At 48.4% G+C, this 22,564-nt stretch overlaps 1 long non-coding RNA gene across 1 annotated transcript in view; it reads right to left on the reverse strand.

Annotated features, from left to right (window-relative positions):
• Nucleotides 1–4,023: 4,023 nt before the first annotated feature.
• Nucleotides 4,024–22,564, reverse strand: part of LOC132207528 (uncharacterized) — an 80,418-nt gene continuing 61,877 nt past the window's right edge. The window contains exon 7 of the long non-coding RNA XR_009443510.1: nt 4,024–4,366. This is a non-coding gene — a long non-coding RNA (uncharacterized LOC132207528). The remainder of the gene's footprint in view (nt 4,367–22,564) is intronic.

Raw genomic sequence — 22,564 nt, forward strand, 5'->3', positions numbered from 1 at the left:
TTCGGCTGTGGGCGGGGTTCCGTCGGCGTTTGGAGGATCGGGGTGGACGGCAGCAGCTGCGGTGAGGGTGGTGTGTGAGGTGTTGTACCTGGAAGTGGAGGTGGTGAGTGGAGCAGCTCCTTCCAAACAAAAGCTCATTCCCCCCGTCCTGCTCCTTCCCCCACCGTACGGCTCCTTCCCCCCCCGTCCTGCTCCTTCCCCCCCCGTCCTGCTCCTTCCCACCGGAGCCCCGTCCTGGTGCTTCCCGCACGACGCCAGTCCTGCTCCTTCAAACACGTCCTGCATCTTCACACGGGTCCTGCTCCTTACCAGCGGTTCCGGAAGTGGTGTCAGAGATAATGGGAACTGCAGATGCTGGAGATTCCAAGATAATAAAATGTGAGGCTGGATGAACACAGCAGGCCAAGCAGCATCTCAGGAGCACAAAAGCTGACGTTTCGGGCCTAGACCCTTCATCAGAGAGCTTTTGTGCTCCTGAGATGCTGCTTGGCCTGCTGTGTTCATCCAGCCTCACATTTTATTATCAGAATCTGTCATTTGAGAAAGGGATTAGCTGAGAATAAAGTTTACATCATATAGATTTTTGTTTGCATTTCACCAACACAACAATGGTTTTGCTGGTCAAGATCCAGCATTATCTCACCACTGATGTCTATAACATTCTCCATACTTTCCGCTCAGTGATGGGTCCTTTTGTTTGGGAAAAATAGGCACCTTCAAATGCAAATGAATCAAGGTGAGCTTTAGTTTCTCATCAGGCTACATGGCAGTTATTACAAGATGTTCTGAACAAAAGGTGAAGGAGCAGATGAAACCATTCACCAGTCTGGATGATCTTCTTGCCCTCATCCTGAGGAGGCATCACAGATCTTAACTTACACGCAATTCAAATTATTTCATGCAATGACAAGACTGAATGTTCCGGATACTGCAAATGCCATGGCACCTGGCAGCATCCCACAAACTGTACTGGAACAATGTGCCCCAAGGTCGCCACACCAACAGTAAATGTTTTCCAGTACATTTTTAAACACTTGCAACACTCACATTTCAGAGAAAGATGACCTATCACGCAATCGGCAGACAAATTGTCCTGACCAATTATGACCTCAATGTATTCTCAATCATCAGCAAAGTAATGCAACATCTGGATGACAGTGCTATCAAACAGCTGCACACTTAGGCTCAGTTTACTTTTCGTCATGCCACACTTCTCGTAACCTCGTTCAGGATTTACCACAAATATGATCAGAGATCCTGAGCTTGAAAAGGAAGGAAAGTGCAATCTGTCATTTCCACCCTGGCAACTTCTGATTGAATGTGGTGTTAAGCAGAGGAATAGAAAATTGAGTCAGTGGCATTCACTGGATACCTGCACTGGTTGAAGTCATGTCTTCATTTGAACCAAAGTGGAGACATGAACGTTCATTGAATATTGTCCAGGTGTCCAGCAGAATTCATGACTTTTCCAACAGTGAAGTCAACGATGAGAAAATACAGTGAGACTTGGACAACGATCAGGCTGGGCCTGACAAAGCATAAGTAACATTTGCACCACACAAGTGCTAAGCAGCAATCAGCTCCAACAAGAGCGAATATGACCATATCACAAAATTCCATGTCCTTACCCTCACATCATCCTTACATTTTTTTAAATGTGCAAGTGTTATCCAAGCCATACAGGGTAATGGACCAGGTGTTGGAAATGAGGTTAGAACAATTCAGTGCTTGTCTTTGACTCTCACAGAATCCGTGAGCTTAAGAATTTAATTCTCCTGTACTGTCGCCCACTGAGGTGCTTGGCTATCCACTTAATCAAGCTTAACACTGATCTAAAACTAAACTGGAACGGTTATATAATCAGCAGCTGCCAGGTCCGTGGTACAAACCGCCCTGCTGTGGGACAGGGTCAGGCAAATCCAAGTGAGTGATCGTGGTTGGAGACTCATTCGTTGGGGGCATAGTTTCTGTAGCCACATTTGAGATACCAGGGCTGTGTGTTGCTTCCCTGGTACCAAGGTCAAGGACATCTCTGAGTGGTTGCAAGAAATTCTTAAGGGGGAGGGTGAGCAGCCAGAGGCCATTGTGCACATTGGTACCAATGACGTAGGTAGAAAGAGGGATGAGATCCTGTGGACTGTGTACAAGGAGTTAGCAAAGAGGCTGAAAGGCAGGACCTCGAGGGTAATAATTTATGGGTTGCCACGAGTGCCACATGTTAGTGAGTTAAGTCAGAGAAAGATAGGTGAGATGAATGCATTGGTTAAGGAGCTGGTACTGGGGGCAGGCTTTCAGGTTCATGGATAATTGCGACCGCTTCTTGGGCAAGGGGTGACCTGTGTAAGAGGGATGGGTTGCACCTAAACTGAACGGGAACAAATACCCTCACAGGGAGGTTTGCTAGTGCTACTTGGGAGGATTTAAAGACTGGCAGGCAGCTGGGAACCAGAGCAGCAGGTCAGCAAGTAGATGAATTGATGGCAGGTACATGCTAGGACCAATAAATCAGAAAAGAATGGCAGTCAGAGACAGGTACATGAACATGATGGCATGAACAAGCTGAAATATGTTTATTTCACTGCCAGGAGTATTACAGGTAAGGCAGATGAGCTTAGAGCCTGGATCAGTACACGGGACTCTGATGTTGAGGCCATTACAGAGGCTTGGTTGAGACAGAGACCGGACTGGGTGCTCAATGTTCCAGGGTTTCATTGCTTTAGACAAGATAGAGGGGAAGATAAAAGAAGGAGGTGCTCTCCTAACCTGTGGGAAATGTTGCATCTGTACCTAGAAAGGACATTCTGGAGGGCTTGCCCACTGAGGCAACAGAGGTAGCGTTCAAAAATAAGATAGACACAATCACTCTGATCAGATTAAACTAATAGCCTGCTCCCCTTTTGCCACTGACACACTGAGGAACAAATATGTAGGCAGCTTTTGAAACAATGCAATAAGTCAGAGTTGTCACAGTCAGTGAATTTAACCTCCACGGTATTGACTGGGACTCCCTTACAACAAGAGTTTAAATGAGGCTGAATTTGTTAAGTCTATCCAAGAGAGTTTCTTGACACAGTATGTGGATAGAAGATGGGCCATACTGGACTTTGTCCTGGTCAGGTAACTGGTGAGAAGGGTGGGAAAGCATGTTGGAAATAGTGATCACAACTCCTTCAATTTTAAGATTGCTATGAAGAAGTATAAGTCAGGGCCTTGGGGGAGAGTAAATTATATCAATTTTAGGTAGGAGCTGGGGAGTGTTAATTGGGAGGAGCTGTCACATTTGCCATATGGGAATTGTTTAAAGGCCTGCTTATGAGTTTAGGATCAGGAAGGAGGAAGGACAAGGATGGCAAGGTAAAAGACCCTTGGATAATTGGGGAGGTTGTGAAGTTAGTCAAAAGGGAAAAACAAAAATATGTCAGGTTTAGGAAGCTAAAATCGAACAGGGCTGACATAAAGAAAGCAGAAAAAGAAAGGCGATCAAATGACCTTGGCAAGGAGGGTTGAAGGAAATCCCAAGGCATTCTGTGCATACATCGAAAACAAGGGGATAAATAGCAAGAAGGTACGACCATTCAGGATAAAGGAGGGAACTTGTGTTTGGAAGCAGAGGATGTGGGCAAGATCCTAAATTAAGTCCGTGCATCACTATTCACTCAGGCGAAGGGTGTGGAGGATAGTGGGATTTGTGTGGAGCATGCTCATGTGATAACAGCATTTTGAAATCAAGAAAGAGCATTAAGGTGGATAAGTCCTCAGGACCCAATGGTATCTCCTCAAGGTTTTTGAGCGAGGTGAGAGAAGAGATTGTCGGGGCATTCAGCAATATCTTTGTATCCTTGGTAGCCACTGGAGGGGTACTGGAGGATTAGCAAGTTGCTAAATGTTCTTCTTCTGTTCAAGAAGGGAAATAGGGTCAATCCAGGAAACTCTCGACTAGCGAGTTTCTCATCGTTCATTGGAAGCTATTGGAGAGAATTCTAGGGATTGTATTTATCTGTATTTGGAACAGCATGGCCTCATTCGGGACAGTCAGCATGGCTTTGTGCAGGGCAGGTCATGTCTTCCTAACTTGACTGAATTTTTTGAGGAGGTGACGAATGTGATCAATGAAGGTAGAGCAGTGGATATTGTTGACATGGATTTTAGCAATACTTTCAACAAGGTGCCTCATGATAGGATCATCCAGAAAATTAAGATGCACCGAGTCAATGGTGGCTTGGATGCTTGGATTCACAACTGGCTTGCCCAGAGAAGACAGAGGCAAGAGGTGGAATGGTGCTTTTCAGGCTGTAGATCCAGGACGATTGGTGTTCCGCAGGGATCTGTGCTGGGACCTCTGCTGTTTGTGGTCTATACAAAATGACTGAGGTGAAAATATAGATGTATGGGTTAGCAAGTTTGCAGACAATAGAATGATTGGGAGAATCAGGATGAGTGTAGACGTCATAAAAGGATACAGATCAGTTGCAGAAACGGCAAGTGGATTTTAATCCATTAAATGTGAGATGCTCCACTTTGGGAAATCAACTATTACAGAAAAATATACAGTTAATGGCACCCCTCAGTGCAGAATTGTTAAGGTGGGGATGCAGGTGCACTCAATCTGTTCATTGAGAACTGTCGACGTGCTATCACCTCAATTTCTCTGTTCCCTGCACCAAACCCAACCTACGTCCTGCCCAACTGACTGCCCTCCACGCACTCATATCTCACCCTGACTTTGTTATTAAGCCTGCCGATAAGGTGGTGCTGTTGTGGTCTGGTGAGCTGAAGTCTACCTTGCAGAGGCTGAGCGCCAGCTCTCAGATACCTCCTCCGACTTCTCCTGGACCATGACCGCACCGGGCCATTGTATCTACTACAGTAACTGATCTTGGTCTATCTGGTGATCTTCCCCCTCTGTTTCCAAGCTGAAAGGCCACAGCTCCCCACAGGTTGCCCCTACGTCCCCCTAAAAATCCACAAATGAGACTGTCCTGGCAGACCCATTGTTTCAGCCTGTTCCTGCCCCAAAGAACTCATCTCTTCCGACCTTGACTCAATCTTCTGTCCCCTGGTCCAAGCACTGCCCACGTACATCCAGAAATACTCTGACATTTTACGCAGTTTTAAAAACATCAGTTTGCCGGTTCCAGCTGCGTCCTCTTTACCATGAACGTGTAATTCCTTTACACATCCATTCCCCACCAGGAGGTTCTTAGGGCTGTCCCCTTCTTCTTGGAGCAAAGACCTGTACATGCCCCTCCCACCACCACCCTCCTCCACTTGGTCGACCTCATCCTCACCCTCAACAACTTGTTGTTTAACTCCTCTCATTTTCTTCGGGTAAGAGGAGCAGCTCCGGGCACCTGCGTGGGCCCGAGTTAAACCTGTCTCTTCACGGGGTACGTGGAACATTCCCACCCACAACACTTTCTCCGATACATCAATGATATCATCCGGCTGCTTCTCTCTCTTGTCTGAAATTGGAAAACTTCATCAACTTCGCCTCCAATTTCCGTCCTGCCCTCACTTTCACCTGCTCTACCTCTGACTCTACCCTTCCCTTCCTCAACATTTCTGCTTCCATTCCTGGGGGTAGGCTTCGCACTCATATCCATTACAAACTCTCTGACTCTCACAGCTACCTGGTCTATATATCCTCACACCCCACTTTCTGTAAAGACTCCAACCTCTTCTCTCACTTCCTCCATCTCCATCGAACATGTTCTCATGAGGCCAACATCAACAAGGGAGCCTCCAAAATGTCCATCTTCTTCCTCAACTGAGGATTCTCCGGCTCCGTGGTCGACAGGGCCCTCAACTGTGTCCAACCCAGCACTTTTGCCCTCACCTTTTCTCTTCCCTCCCAAGATAGCAATAAGGTTCCACTTGACCTTACCTATCAACCCACATACCCACATCCATACCAACCTCAGGCACCATTTCCACCACCACCAGCAGGATGCCGCCACCAGACACATATTCCCCTCCCCTCCCTTATCCGCCTTAACCGGATCACCAGGAGGAAATGCAAGCAGACACGGGGAGAACGTGCAAACTTCGCACAGACAATTGCCCGAGGCTGCAGTGCGAACCACTGAGCCACTGTGCTGCCCAGAATCTTGGTGGTGTGGATGAGCAGAGAGATCTCGGTGTCCATGTGCGTAGATCCCTGAAAGTTGCCACGCAGATTGATAGGCTTGTTCAGAAGGCGTACGGCGTGTTAGGTTTTATTGGTACAGAGATTGAGTTTCGGAGCCATGAGGTCATGTTGCAGCTGTACAAAACACTGGTGCGGCCGCGCTTGGACTATTGCGTACAGTTCTGATCGCCACATTATCGGAAGGATTTGGAGGGGGTTTCTTAGGATCTTGTCTGGTGTGGAAGGAAGGTCTTATGAGGAAAAGCTTCGGGACTTGAGGCTGTTTTTGTCAGAAGAAGGTGAAGAGGCAACTTAATAGAGACATACAAGATAATCAGAGGATTAGATAGGTGGACAGCGATAGTCTTTTTCCTCGATGGTGATGGTGAGCACGAGTGGAGATAGGTTTAAATTGAGGGGAGATAGATATGGGACACATGTCAGAGGGAGGTTCTTTATTCAGAGAGTAGTATGGGTACGGAATGCCCTGCCTGCAACAGGAGTAGATTGCCATGTTTAAGGGCATTTAAATGAACATTGCTAAATATATGGATGGTAATGGAATAGTGTCGGTTAGATGGGCTTCAGGTTGGATTCACAGGTTGGCGCAACATCGAGGGCTGAAGGGCCTGTACTACGCTGTAATGTTCTATGTTCTATGTCATAATACTTCAGTGAATTCTGGTTACCCTACCGTAGGAAGAATGCTGTTAAACTATACAGAGTGCAAAAATAATTACAAAAGGTCATTGCCGGGACTGGAGGGTTTACGAGGAGTGGTGGATAGGCTCGGACTTTTTCCCTGGAGTATCGGAGATGAAGGGGTGACTTCCAGAGGTGTAAAAAATCATGATGGGCATTGATAAGGGGAATAACCAAGGTAGGGGAGTCCAAAGCTAGAAGGGAGTAGGTTCAAATGTGAAAGGGGAAAGATTTAAAAGTGACCCGACTGGCAACTTTTCCCACACAGAGGGTGGTGCGTGAATGCAATGAGCTGCCAACAGACGTGGTAGAGGCAGATAAAATTTCTGTATTTAAAAGACATTTGGACAGGTACACAATGAGGAAAGGTTGAGACGGATACCAAACGCAGGCAAATGGGACCGGTTAAGTTTGGGACACCTGATCAGTACAGATGATTAGGACTGAGGGTCCTGATTCTGTGCTGTATGACTCTATGAATCTATGACTGAAGAGCTAACTAGGTGTGTGGATGAGGGCAATGCATTTGACACAGTCTACTTGGGCTTCAGCAGAGCTTTTAACAAGATTCCCCATTTGAAGACTGTTAGAACAGGAAACAGTCCATGGGATCTGAGGACACATGTGCACAGGAAATCATAACTCATGTAATTTGAATGAGTTTTTTAAAGTAGTAATGAAGAGCATTGATTGAGGCAGAAACATGGACGTATATGGGTTTCAGTAAGGCGTTCAAGAAGGTTCCTCACAGTAGTCCAGTAGGGAAGTTAAATCACACGGAGCACAGGGAGAGCTAGCCATAGAAGATAGAACATAGAACATTACAGCACAGTACAGGCCCTTCGGCCCTCGATCTTGTGCTGACCTGTCATGCCGATCTCAAGCCCATCTAACCTGCACTATTCCATGTACGTCCATATGCTTGTCCAATGACCACTTAAATGTACCTGAAGTTGGCGAATCTACTACCGTTGCAGGCAAAGCGTTCCATTCCCTTACTACTGTCTGAGTAAAGAAACTACCTCTGACATCTGTCCTGTATCTTTCACCCCTCAATTTAAAGCTCTGCCCCCTCGTGCTCGCCATCACCATCCTAGGAAAAAGGCTCTCCCTATCCACCCTATCTCACCCTCTGATTATTTTATATGTTTCAATTAAGTCACCCCTCAACCTTCTTCTCTCTAATGAAGACAGCCTCAAGACCCTCAGCCTTTCCTCGTAAGACCTTCCCTCCATACCAGGCAACATCCTAGTAAATCTCCTCTGCACCCTTTCCAAAGCTTCCACATCCTTCTTATAATGCGGTGACCAGAACTGTATACAATACTCCAATGCGGCCGCTTCAGAGTTTTGTACAGCTTCACCATAACCTCTTGGTTCCGGAACTCGATCCCTCTATTAATCAAAGCTAAAACACTGTATGCCTTCTGAACAGCCCTGTCAACCTGGGTGGCAACTTTCAAGGATCTGTGTTCATGGACACCGAGATCTCTCCGCTCATCTATACTACTAAGAATCTTACCATTAGCCCTGTACTTTGCCTTCTGGTTACTCCTGCCGAAGTGCATCACCTCACGCTTGTCTGCATTAAACTCCATTTGCCACCTCTCAGCCCAGCTCTGCAGCTTATCTGTGTCTCTCTGCAACCAATCCTTTGTCACGATCCACAACTCCACCTATCTTAGTGTTGTCTGCAAATTTACTAACTCATCCTTCACTGCCCTCATCCAGGTCATTTCTAAAAATGACAAACAGCAGTGGACCCAACACCGACCCTTGCGGTACCACCAGAAACTGGTCTCCAGGATGAACGTTTCCCATCAACTACCACCCTCTGTCTTCTTTCAGCAGGCCAATTTCCGATCCAAACTGCTATATCTCCCACAATTCCATTCCTCTGCATTTTGTACAATAGTCTGTTATGGGGAACCTTATCGAACGCCTTGCTGAAATCCATATACACCACATCAACCGGTTTACTCTCATCTATCTGTTTGGTCACCTTCTCAAAGAACTCAATAAGGTTTGTGAGGCACGACCTACCCTTCACAAAACTGTGCTGACTATCCCTAATCAATTTATTCTTTTCTAGATGATTATAAATCCTGTCCCTTAGAACCTTTTCCAACACTTTACCAACAACTGAGGTAAGGCTCACTGGCCGACAATTACCAGGGTTGTCTCTACTCCCCTTCTTGAACAGGAGAACCACAATTGCTATCCTCCAGTCATCTGGCACTATTCCTGTAGACAATGATGAGTTAAAGATCAATGCCAAAGGCTCGGCAATCTCCTCCCTGGATTCCCCGAGGATCCGAGGATAAATCCCATCCGGCCCAGGGGTCATAGCTGTCTTCACCCTCTGTAGGATTTCAAATACCTCTTCCTTGTGAACCTCAATCCCACCTAGTCCAGTAGCCTGTATCTCTGTATTCTCCTCGACACCTACTTCCAAATCTAACACCTGGCCAGGCTCATGACCCAGTTCCAAATCTGATGCGGTCACTGCGCTCCAATTCCATTAGTCACTACATCCCACTTCCCTCAGTCACTGCATCCCACTTCACTCAGTCACTGCACCCCAAGGCCCGTCAGACACTGCATCCCTATTACCTCATTCACTCCTTCCCATTACATCAGTCACTGCATCCCATTTCACTCAGTGACTGCATCCCATTTCACTCAGTCACTGCCTCCCATTTCAGTGAGTCACTGCCTCCCATTTCAGTGAGTCACTGCCTCCCATTTCAGTGAGTCACTGCCTCCCATTTCAGTGAGTCACTGCCTCCCATTTCAGTGAGTCACTGCCTCCCATTTCAGTGAGTCACTGCCTCCCATTTCAGTGAGTCACACCCTCCCATTTCAGTGAGTCACACCCTCCCATTTCAGTGAGTCACACCCTCCCATTTCAGACAGTCACTGCATCCCATGTCCCCAGAGTCACTGCGTCCCATTACACTCAGTCACTGCATCCTATTTCCCTCAGTCACTGCATCACATTTCACTCAGTCTCTGCTTCCAATTTCCCTCAGTCACTGCGTCCCAGTTCACTCAGTCAGTGTTTCCCATTACACTCAGTCACTGCGTCCCATTTCCCTCAGTCACTGCGTCCCATTTCCCTCAGTCACTGCAACCCATTTCACACAGTCACTGCATCTCCTTCCCCTCAGTCACTGCATCTCCTTCCCCTCAGTCACTGCATCTCCTTCCCCTCAGTCACTGCATCTCCTTCCCCTCAGTCACTGCATCTCCTTCCCCTCAGTCACTGCATCTCCTTCCCCTCAGTCACTGCATCTCATTTCCCTCAGTCACTGCATCTCATTTCCCTCAGTCAGTGTTTCCCATTACACTCAGTCACTGCGTCCCATTTCCCTCAGTCACTGCAAACCATTTCTGACAGTCACTGCAACCCATTTCACACAGTCACTGCATCTCCTTCCCCTCAGTCACTGCATCTCCTTCCCCTCAGTCACTGCATCCTATTTCCCTCAGTCACTGCATCCCATTTCACGCAGCCACTGCACCCCACTTCACTCAGTCACCGCATCCCATTTCACTCAGTCAATGCATCCCATTTCACTCAGTCAATGCATCCCATTTCACTCAGTCACGGCGTCCCATTTCACTCAGTCACGGCGTCCCATTTCACTCAGTCACGGCGTCCCATTTCACTCAGTCACGGCGTCCCATTTCACTCAGTCACGGCGTCCCATTTCACTCAGTCACTGCCTCCCATTTCACTCAGTCACTGCCTCCCATTTCACTCAGTCACTGCCTCCCATTTCACTCAGTCACTGCCTCCCATTTCACTCAGTCACTGCCTCCCACTTCACACAGTCACTGCCTCCCACTTCACACAGTCACTGCCTCCCACTTCACACAGTCACTGCCTCCCATTTCAGTCAGTCACTGCATCCCATTTCAGTCAGTCACTGCATCTCATTTCAATCAGTCAATGCATCCCATTTCACTCAGTCTCAGCATCCCATATCACTCAGTCACTTCATCTCCTTCCCCTCAGTCACTGCATCTCATTTCCCTCAGTCACTGCATCTCATTGCCCTCAGTCACTGCATCTCATTGCCCTCAGTCACTGCATCTCATTGCCCTCAGTCACTGCATCTCATTTCCCTCAGTCACTGCATCTCATTGTCCTCAGTCACGGCATCCCATTACACTCAGTCACTGCATCCTATTTCCCTCAGTCACTGCATCCCAATTCACTCAGTCACTGCATCCCATTTCACGCAGCCACTGCACCCCACTTCACTCAGTCACCGCATCCCATTCCCCTCAGTCACTGCATCCCATTTCACTCAGTCACTGCATCCCATTTCCCTCAGTAACTGCATCACATTCCCCTCAGTCACTGCATCCCATTTCATTCAGTCACTGCACCCCAGTTCACTCAGTCAGTGCGTCCCATTTCCCTCAGTCACTGCGTCCCATTTCCCTCAGTCACTGCGTCCCATTTCCCTCAGTCACTGCAACCTATTTCCCACAGTCACTGCATCTGCTTTCCCTCAGTCACAGCATCCCAATTCACTGAGACAGTGAATCTCATTGAACTGAAACGGCGCATCCCCTTACCCTCAGTCACAGCATTCCATTTCCCAGAGTCACTGCATCTCCTTTCCCTCAGTCACTGCATCTCATTTCCCTCACTCACTGCATCCCATTTCACTCAGCCACTGCATCCCATTTCACTCAGTCATTGCATCCTTTTTCACTCAGTCACTGCATCCCATTTGACTCAGTCACTGCATCCTATTTAATGGAGACGTTGAATCCTATTCAACTGAGACAGTGCATCCATTTCCATCAGTCACCGCACCTGATTCCCGACAGTCACCGCATTCCATTTCCCTCAGTCACCGCATCCCATTTCCCTCAGTCACGCATCCCATTTCACTCAGTCACTGCACCCCATTTCACTCAGTCACTGCATCACATTACCCTCAGTCACGGCATCCAATTACCCTCAGTCACGGCATCCAATTACCCTCAGTCACGGCATCCCATTTCACTCATTCACAGCTTCCCATTTCACTCAGTCACTGCATGCCATTTCCCACAGGGACGGCATCTCCTTTCCATCTGTCAACGCATCACATTTCACTCAGTCACTGCATCCCATTTCATTCAGTCACTGCATCCATTTCCCCACAGTCTCCGCATCACATTTCACAGAGACACGGCGTCCCATTTCACTTCGCCACTGCAACCCGTTACCCTCAGTCACAGCTTCCCGTTTCCACAGTCACTGCATCTCCTTTCCCCAAGTCACTGCATCCCATCTCCACGGTCACTTGCACCCATTTCATTCAATCACTGCCTCCCATTTCCATCACTCACTGCATCCCATTTCCAAAAGTCACTGCATCCTATTTCCCTCAGTAACTGCATCCCATTTCCCTCAGTCACTGCATCCCATTTCCATCAGTCACTGCATCCCATTTCCCTCAGTCAGTGCATCCCATTTCCCTCAGTCAGTGCATCCCATTTCCCTCAGTCAGTGCATCCCATTTCCCTCAGTCAGTGCATCCCATTTCACTCAGTCCGTGCATCCCATTTGCATCAGACACTGCATTTAATCTCCATCAGTCACTGCATTCCACTTCACACAGTCATTGCAGCTCATTTCACTCAGTCACTGCATCCTATTTCCCTCAGTCACTGCATCCCATTACACTCAGTCACGGCGTCCCATTTCACTCAGTCACGGCGTCCCATTTCACTCAGTCACGGCGTCCCATTTCACTCAGTCACGGCGTCCCATTTCACTCAGTCACGGCGTCCCATTTCACTCAGTCACGGCGTCCCATTTCACTCAGTCACGGCGTCCCATTTCACTCAGTCACGGCGTCCCACTTCACGCAGTCACTGCCTCCCATGTCAGTCAGTCAATGCATCCCATTTCACTCAGTCTCAGCATCCCATTTCACTCAGTCTCAGCATCCCATATCACTCAGGCACTGCATCCCATTTCCATCAGTCACTGCATCCCATTTCCATCAGTCACTGCATCCCATTTCCTTCAGTCACTGCATCCCATTACACTCAGTCACTGCATCCCATTACACTCAGTCACTGCATCCCATTACACTCAGTCACTGCATCCCATTACACTCAGTCACTGCATCCATTCTAACGGAGAGAGTGAATCCTATTCAACTGCAACAGTGAATCCATTTCGATCATCACCACACCCAATTCCCCACAGTCACGGCATCACATTACACTCAGTCACTGCATCCCATTACAGTCAGTCACTGCATCCTATTTCCCTCAGTCACTGCATCCCATTACACTCAGTCACGGCGTCCCATTTCACTCAGTCACGGCATCCCATTTCACTCAGTCACGGCGTCCCATTTCACTCAGTCACGGCGTCCCACTTCACGCAGTCACTGCCTCCCATGTCAGTCAGTCACTGCATCCCATTTCAGTCAGTCACTGCATCTCATTTCAATCAGTCAATGCATCCCATTTCACTCAGTCTCAGCATCCCATTTCACTCAGTCTCAGCATCCCATATCACTCAGGCACTGCATCCCATTTCCATCAGTCACTGCATCCCATTTCCTTCAGTCACTGCATCCCATTACACTCAGTCACTGCATCCCATTACACTCAGTCACTGCATCCCATTACACTCAGTCACTGCATCCCATTACACTCAATCACTGCATCCCATTACACTCAGTCACTGCATCCCATTACACTCAGTCACTGCATCCCATTACACTCAGTCACTGCCTCCATTCTAACGGAGAGAGTGAATCCTATTCAACTGCAACAGTGAATCCATTTCGATCATCACCACACCCAATTCCCCACAGTCACGGCATCACATTACACTCAGTCACTGCATCCCATTACAGTCAGTCACTGCATCCTATTTCCCTCAGCCACTGCACCCCATTACACTCAGTCACTGCATCCCATTCCCGTCAGCCACTGCATCACATTACCGTCAGCCACTGCATCCCATTTCACTCAGTCAGTGCATCCCATTTCCCTCAGCAACTGCATCCCATTTCCCTCAGTCACTGCATCCCATTTCATTCAGTCACTGCACCCCAGTTCACTCAGTCAGTGCATCCCATTTTCCTCAGTCACTGCGTCCCATTTCCCTCAGTCACTGCAACCTATTTCCCACATTCACTGCATCTGCTTTCCCTCAGTCACAGCATCCCAATTCACTGAGACAGTGAATCTCATTGAACTGAAACGGTGCATCCCATTACCCTCAGTCACAGCATTCCATTTCCCAGAGTCACTGCATCTCCTTTCCCTCAGTCAGTGCATCCCATTACCCTCAGTCACTGCATCCTATTTAACGGAGACGTTGAATCCTGTTCAACTGAGACAGTGCCTCCATTTCCATCAGTCACCGCACCCGATTCCCGACAGTCACCGCATCCCATTTCACTCAGTCACTGCACCCCATTTCACTCAGTCACTGCGTCACATTACCCTCAGTCACTGCATCACATTACCCTCAGTCACTGCATCACATTACCCTCAGTCACGGCATCACATTACCCTCAGTCACGGCATCACATTACCCTCAGTCACGGCATCACATTACCCTCAGTCACGGCATCACATTACCCTCAGTCACGGCATCCCATTTCACTCATTCACAGCTTCCCATTTCACTCAGTCACTGCATGCCATTTCCCACAGGGACGGCATCTCATTTCCATCAGTCAACGCATCACATTTCACTCAGTCACTGCATCCCATTTCATTCAGTCACTGCATCCATTTCCCCACAGTCTCCGCATCACATTTCACAGAGACACGGCGTCCCATTTCACTTCGCCACTGCAACCCGTTACCCTCAGTCACAGCTTCCCGTTACCACAGTCACTGCATCTCCTTTCCCCAAGTCACTGCATCCCATCTCCACGGTCACTTGCACCCATTTCATTCAATCACTGCCTCCCATTTCCATCACTCACTGCCTCCCATTTCCATCACTCACTGCATCCCATTTCCAAAAGTCACTGCATCCTATTTCCCTCAGTAACTGCATCCCATTTCCCTCAGTCACTGCATCCCATTTCCATCAGTCACTGCATCCCATTTCCCTCAGTCAGTGCATCCCATTTCCCTCAGTCAGTGCATCCCATTTCCCTCAGTCCGTGCATCCCATTTGCATCAGACACTGCATTTAATCTCCATCAGTCACTGCATCCCACTTCACTCAGTCACTGCATCCCATTTCACTCAGTCACTGCATCCCATTTCACTCAGTCACTGCATCCCATTTCACTCAGTCACTGCATCCCATTTCACTCAGTCACTGCATCCCATTTGCATCAGACACTGCATCCCATTTGCATCAGACACTGCATCTCACTTCACTCAGTCACTGCATCCCATTTCCCACAGTCACTGCATCCCATTTCACTCAGTCACTGCATCCCATTTCACTCAGTCACTGCATCCCATTTCACTCAGTCACTGCATCCCATTTCACTCAGTCACTGCATCCCATTTCACTCAGTCACTGCATCCCATTTCACTCAGTCACTACATCCCATTTCACTCAGTCACTACATCCCATTTCACACAGTCACAGCATCACATTTCACACAGTCACTTCATCTCGTTTCCCACAGTCACTGCATCCCATTTCCCATAGTCACTGCATCTCCTTTCCCTCAGTTACTGCGCCTCATTTCCTCACTCAGTGCAACCCATTTCTCACAGTCACTGCAACCCATTTCCCACAGTCACTGCATCCCATTTCCCTCAGTCACTGCATCACATTTCAATCAGCCACTGCATCCCATTTCACTCAGCCACTCCGTCATATTCACTCAGTCATTGCATCCCATTTCACTCAGCCACAGCATTCCATTTGACTCAGTCACTACATGCTATTTAACGGAGACAGTGAATCCTCTTCAACTGCGACAGTGCATCCATTTCCCTCAGTCACCGCACCCTATTCCCCTCAGTCACCGCATCCCATTTCACTCAGTCACGGCATCCCATTTCACTCAGTCACGGCATCCCATTTCCCTCAGTCACTGCATCCCATTTCACTCAGTCACTGCATCACATTTCACTCAGTCACTGCATCACATTTCACTCAGTCACTGCCTCCCATTTTCCTCAGTCACTGCAACCCATTTCCCACAGTCACTGCGTCTCCTTTCCCTCAATCACAGCATACCATTTCACTCAGTCAGCGCATCCCATTTCCCTCAGTCACTGCATCCCATTTCACTCAGCCACTGCATCCCATTTCACTCAGCCACTGCATCCCATTTCACTCAGCCACTGCATCCCATTTCACTCAGCCACTGCATCCCATTTCCATCAGTCACTGCATCCCATTTCCATCAGTCACTGCATCCCATGACCCTCAGTCAGTGAATCCCATTTCACTCAGTCACTGCATCCCATTTCAATCAGTCACTGCATCCCATTTCAATCAGTCACTGCATCCCATTTCAATCAGTCACTGCATCCCATTCACTCAGTCACTGCATCCCATTTCACTCAGTCACTGCCTCCCATTTCACTCAGTCACTCACTCCCATTTCAGTGACTCCCTCCCATTTCCCTCAGTCATTGCGTCCCATTTCGCTCAGTCACTGTGTCCCATTTCTCTCAGACACTACATCCCATTTCACGCAGTCAGTGCATCACATGTCATTCAGTCTCTGCACTCCATTTCACTCAGTCACTGCATCCCATTTCCCATAGTCACTGGATCTCAATTCCTCAGTCACGGCATCCCATTACACTCAGTCACTGCATTCCATTTCACTCAGCCAGCGCATCCCATTACCCTCAGTCACTGCATCCCATTACACTCAGTCAGAGCATTCCATTTCACTCAGTCAGCGCATCCCATTACCCTCAGTCAGTGCATCACATTTCACTCAGTCAGAGCATTCCATTTCACTCAGTCAGGGCATCCCATGACCCTCAGTCACTGCATCTCATTTCCCTCAGTCACTGCATCTCATTTCCCTCAGTCACTGCATCTCATTTCCCTCAGTCACTGCATCTCATTTCCCTCAGTCACTGCATCCCATTATCACTCAGTCACTGCATCCCATTATCACTCAGTCACTGCATCCCATTTCACGGAGACAGTGAATCCTATTCAACTGAGACAGTGAATCAATTTCCATCAGTCACCACACCCTATTCCCCACAGTCACGGCATCACATTACACGTGGTCACTACATCCTATTTCACTCAGTCACTGCATCACATTTCACTCAGTCACTGCATCACATTTCACTCAGTCGCTGCATCACATTTCACTCAGTCGCTGCATCTCCTTTCCATCAGTCACTGCATCTCCTTTCCATCAGTCACTGCATCTCCTTTCCATCAGTCACTGCATCTCCTTTCCATCAGTCACTGCATCTCACTTCACTCATTCACTGCATCCCATTTCACGCAGTCACTGTATCCCATTTCACAGAGTCACTGCATCCTGTTTCTCATCTGATGCTGCATTCAAGTTCCGTCAGGTACTGCATCCCATTTCCTCAGTCACTGCATCCCATTTCCCTCAGTCACTGCGTCCCATTTCACTCAGTCACTGCGTCCCATTTCCCTCAGTCAATGTATCCCATTTCTCTCAGTCACTACATCCCATTTCCAAACAGTCATTGCATCCAATTTCACTCTCTCACTGCATTCAATTTCCATCTGTCACTGCATCCCATTTCACTCAGTCACGGCATCCCATTTCCCTCAGTCACGGCATCCCATTTAACGGAGACAGTGAATCCCATTTAACGGAGACAGTGAATCCTATTCAACTGAGACAGTGAATGTATTTCCATCAATCACCACACCCAATGCCACACAGTCACTGCATCCCATTTCACTCAGTCACTGCATCCCATCTCCATCAGTCAGGGCATCCCATTTCCATCAGTCAGGGCATCCCATTTCCATCAGTCACTGCATCCGATTTCCATCAGTCACTGCATCTCCTTTCCCTCAGTCACTGCATCTCCTTTCCCTCAGTCACTGCATCTCCTTTCCCTCAGTCACTGCATCTCCTTTCCCTCAGTCACTGCATCCCATTTCAGTCAGTCACTGCATCCCATTTCCCTCAGTCACTGCATCACATTCCCCTCAGTCACTGCATCGCATTAACGACAGTCACAGCATGCCATTTCCCACAGTGACTGCATCCCATTTCATTTAGGCACTGCATCCCAGTTCAATCATTCACTGCATCCCAGTTCACTCAGTCGCTGCATCCCAGTTCACTCAGTCGCTGCATCCCAGTTCACTCAGTCGCTGCATCCCAGTTCACTCAGTCGCTGCATCCCATTCCCCTCAGTCGCTGCATCCCATTCCCCTCAGTCGCTGCATCCCATTCCCCTCAGTCACTGCATCCGATTTCCAACAGTCCCTGCAGCCCATTTCACGGTCACTGCATCCCATTTCACTCAGTCACTGCATCCCAGGACACTCAGTCACTGCATCCCAGTTCACTCAGTCACTGCATCCCAGTTCACTCAGTCACTGCATCCCAGTTCACTCAGTCACTGCGTCCCAGTTCACTCAGTCACTGCGTCCCAGTTCACTCAGTCACTGCGTCCCAGTTCACTCAGTCACTGCGTCCCAGTTCACTCAGTCGCTGAATCCCATTCCCCTCAGTCACTGCATCTCCTTTCCCTCAGTCACTGCATCCCATTTCACAGAGCCACAGCACCCCATTTAACTCAGTCACTGCAACCCATTTCACTCATTCACAGCTTCACATTTCACTCATTCACAGCTTCCCATTTCACTCAGTCACAGCATGCCATTTCCAACAGTGTCGGCATCTCCTTTCCATCAGTCAACGCATCCCATTTCATCCAGTCACTGCATCCATTTCCCCACAGTCTCCGCATCACATTTCACAGAGACACGGCGTCCCATTTCACTTCGCCACTGCAACCCGTTACCCTCAGTCACAGCATCCCGTTTCCACAGTTACTGCATCTCCTTTCCCCAAGTCACTGCATCCCATCTCCACGGTCACTTGCACCCATTTCATTCAATCACTGCCTCCCATTTCCATCACTCACTGCATCCCATTTCCAAAAGTCACTGCATCCCATTTCCCTCAGTCACTGCATCCCATTTCCCTCAGTCACTGCGTCCCATTTCCCTCAGTCACTGCGTCCCATTTCCCTCAGTCAGTGCATCCCATTTGCATCAGACACTGCATTCAATCTCCATCAGTCACTGCACCTCACTTCACTCATTCACTGCATCCCACTTCACACAGTCATTGCATCCCACTTCACTCAGTCACTGCATCCCATTTCACTCAGTCACTGCATCTCACTTCACTCAGTCACTGCATCTCACTTCACTCAGTCACTGCATCTCACTTCACTCAGTCACTGCATCCCATTTCCCACAGTCACTGCATCCCATTTCACTCAGTCACTGCATCCCATTTCCCACAGTCACTGCATCACATTTCACACAGTCACTTCATCTCGTTTCCCACAGTCACTGCATCCCATTTCCCACAGTCACTGCATCCCATTTCACGCAGACACTGCATCCCATTTCACGCAGACACTGCATCACATTTCACTCTGTCACTGCATCCCATTTCACTCAGTCACTGCATCCCATTTCCCACAGTCACAGCATCCCATTTCACTCAGTCACAGCATCCCATTTCACTCAGTCACTGCATCCCATTTCACTCAGTCACTGCATCCCATTTCCCTCAGTCACTGCATCTCATTTCCCTCAGTCACTGCATCTCATTTCCCTCAGTAACTGCATCCCATTATCACTCAGTCACTGCATCCCATTTCACGGAGACAGTGAATCCTATTCAACTGAGACAGTGAATCAATTTCCATCAGTCACCACACCCTATTCCCCACAGTCACGGCATCACATTACACGTGGTCACTACATCCTATTTCACTCAGTCACTGTGTCCCATTACCCTCAGTCACTGCCTCCCAAATTCAATCAGTCACTCCCGCCCATTTCACTCAGTCACTACCTCCCATTTCAGTCAGTCACTGCATCACATTTCACTCAGTGACTGCATCCCATTTCACTCAGTGACTGCATCCCATTTCACTCACTCACTGCATCCCATTTAACTGAGACAGTGAATCTCATTGAACTGAGACAGTGCATCCCATTTCCCTCAGTCACAGCATCTCCTTTAACTCAGTCACAAAATCCCCTTTCACTCAATCACTGTATCCCATTTCACACAGTCACTGCACCCCATTTCACAGAGTCACTGCACCCCATTTCACTCAGTCACTGCAGCCCATTTCACTCAGTCACTGCAGCCCATTTCACTCAGTCACTGCAGCCCATTTCACTCAGTCACTGCAGCCCATTTCACTCAGTCACTGCAGCCCATTTCACTCAGTCACTGCCTCCCTTTTCCCACAGTCACTGCAACCCATTTCCCTCAGTCACTGCATCCCATTTCCCTCAGTCACTGAATCCCATTTCCCTCAGTCACTGCATCCCATTTCCCTCAGTCACTGCATCCCATTTCCCTCAGTCACTGCATCCCATTTCACTCAGTCACTGCATCTCACTTCACTCAGTCACTGCATCTCACTTCACTCAGTCACTGCATCTCACTTCACTCAGTCACTGCATCCCATTTCCCACAGTCACTGCATCCCATTTCACTCAGTCACTGCATCCCATTTCCCACAGTCACTGCATCACATTTCACACAGTCACTTCATCTCGTTTCCCACAGTCACTGCATCCCATTTCCCACAGTCACTGCATCCCATTTCACGCAGACACTGCATCCCATTTCACGCAGACACTGCATCACATTTCACTCTGTCACTGCATCCCATTTCACTCAGTCACTGCATCCCATTTCCCACAGTCACAGCATCCCATTTCACTCAGTCACAGCATCCCATTTCACTCAGTCACTGCATCCCATTTCACTCAGTCACTGCATCCCATTTCCCTCAGTCACTGCATCTCATTTCCCTCAGTCACTGCATCTCATTTCCCTCAGTAACTGCATCCCATTATCACTCAGTCACTGCATCCCATTTCACGGAGACAGTGAATCCTATTCAACTGAGACAGTGAATCAATTTCCATCAGTCACCACACCCTATTCCCCACAGTCACGGCATCACATTACACGTGGTCACTACATCCTATTTCACTCAGTCACTGTGTCCCATTACCCTCAGTCACTGCCTCCCAAATTCAATCAGTCACTCCCGCCCATTTCACTCAGTCACTACCTCCCATTTCAGTCAGTCACTGCATCACATTTCACTCAGTGACTGCATCCCATTTCACTCAGTGACTGCATCCCATTTCACTCACTCACTGCATCCCATTTAACTGAGACAGTGAATCTCATTGAACTGAGACAGTGCATCCCATTTCCCTCAGTCACAGCATCTCCTTTAACTCAGTCACAAAATCCCCTTTCACTCAATCACTGTATCCCATTTCACACAGTCACTGCACCCCATTTCACAGAGTCACTGCACCCCATTTCACTCAGTCACTGCAGCCCATTTCACTCAGTCACTGCAGCCCATTTCACTCAGTCACTGCAGCCCATTTCACTCAGTCACTGCAGCCCATTTCACTCAGTCACTGCAGCCCATTTCACTCAGTCACTGCAGCCCATTTCACTCAGTCACTGCCTCCCTTTTCCCACAGTCACTGCAACCCATTTCCCTCAGTCACTGCATCCCATTTCCCTCAGTCACTGAATCCCATTTCCCTCAGTCACTGCATCCCATTTCCCTCAGTCACTGCATCCCATTTCCCTCAGTCACTGCATCCCATTTCACTCAGTCACTGCATCCCATTTCCCGCAGTCACTGCATCCCATTTCCCTCAGTCACTGCATCCCATTTCACTCAGTCACTGCATCCCATTTCCCTCAGTCACTGCATCCCATTTGCATCAGACACTGCATTCAATTTCCATCAGTCACTGCATCTCACTTCACTCATTCACTGCATCCCATTTCCCACAGTCACTGCATCCCATTTCCCACAGTCACTGCATCCCATTTCCCACAGTCACAGCATCACATTTCACACAGTCACAGCATCACATTTCACACAGTCACAGCATCACATTTCACACAGTCACTTTATCTCATTTCCCACAGTCACGGCATCCCATTTCCCACAGTCACTGCATCCCATTTCCATATGTCAATGCATCCCATTTCACGCAGTCACTGCATCCCATTTCACGCAGTCACTGCATCCCATTTCACGCAGTCACTGCATTCAATTTTCATCAGTCACTGCATTCAATTTCCATCAGTCACTGCAATGCATTCCACTCTGTTACTGCATCCCATTTCCCTTCGTCAATGCATCCCATTTCACGCAGTCACTGCATCCCATTTCCCGCAGTCACTGCATCCCATTTCACGCAGTCACTGCATCCCATTTCACGCAGTCACTGCATCCCATTTCACTCAGTCACTGCATCACATTTCACTCAGTCACTGCATCACATTTCACTCAGTCACTGCATCACATTTCACTCAGTCGCTGCATCACATTTCACTCAGTCGCTGCATCTCCTTTCCATCAGTCACTGCATCTCCTTTCCATCAGTCACTGCATCTCCTTTCCATCAGTCACTGCATCTCACTTCACTCATTCACTGCATCCCATTTCACGCAGTCACTGTATCCCATTTCACAGAGTCACTGCATCCTGTTTCTCATCTGATGC

Source organism: Stegostoma tigrinum, chromosome X (genome assembly GCF_030684315.1).
Source record: "Stegostoma tigrinum isolate sSteTig4 chromosome X, sSteTig4.hap1, whole genome shotgun sequence".
Taxonomy (NCBI): domain Eukaryota; kingdom Metazoa; phylum Chordata; class Chondrichthyes; order Orectolobiformes; family Stegostomatidae; genus Stegostoma; species Stegostoma tigrinum.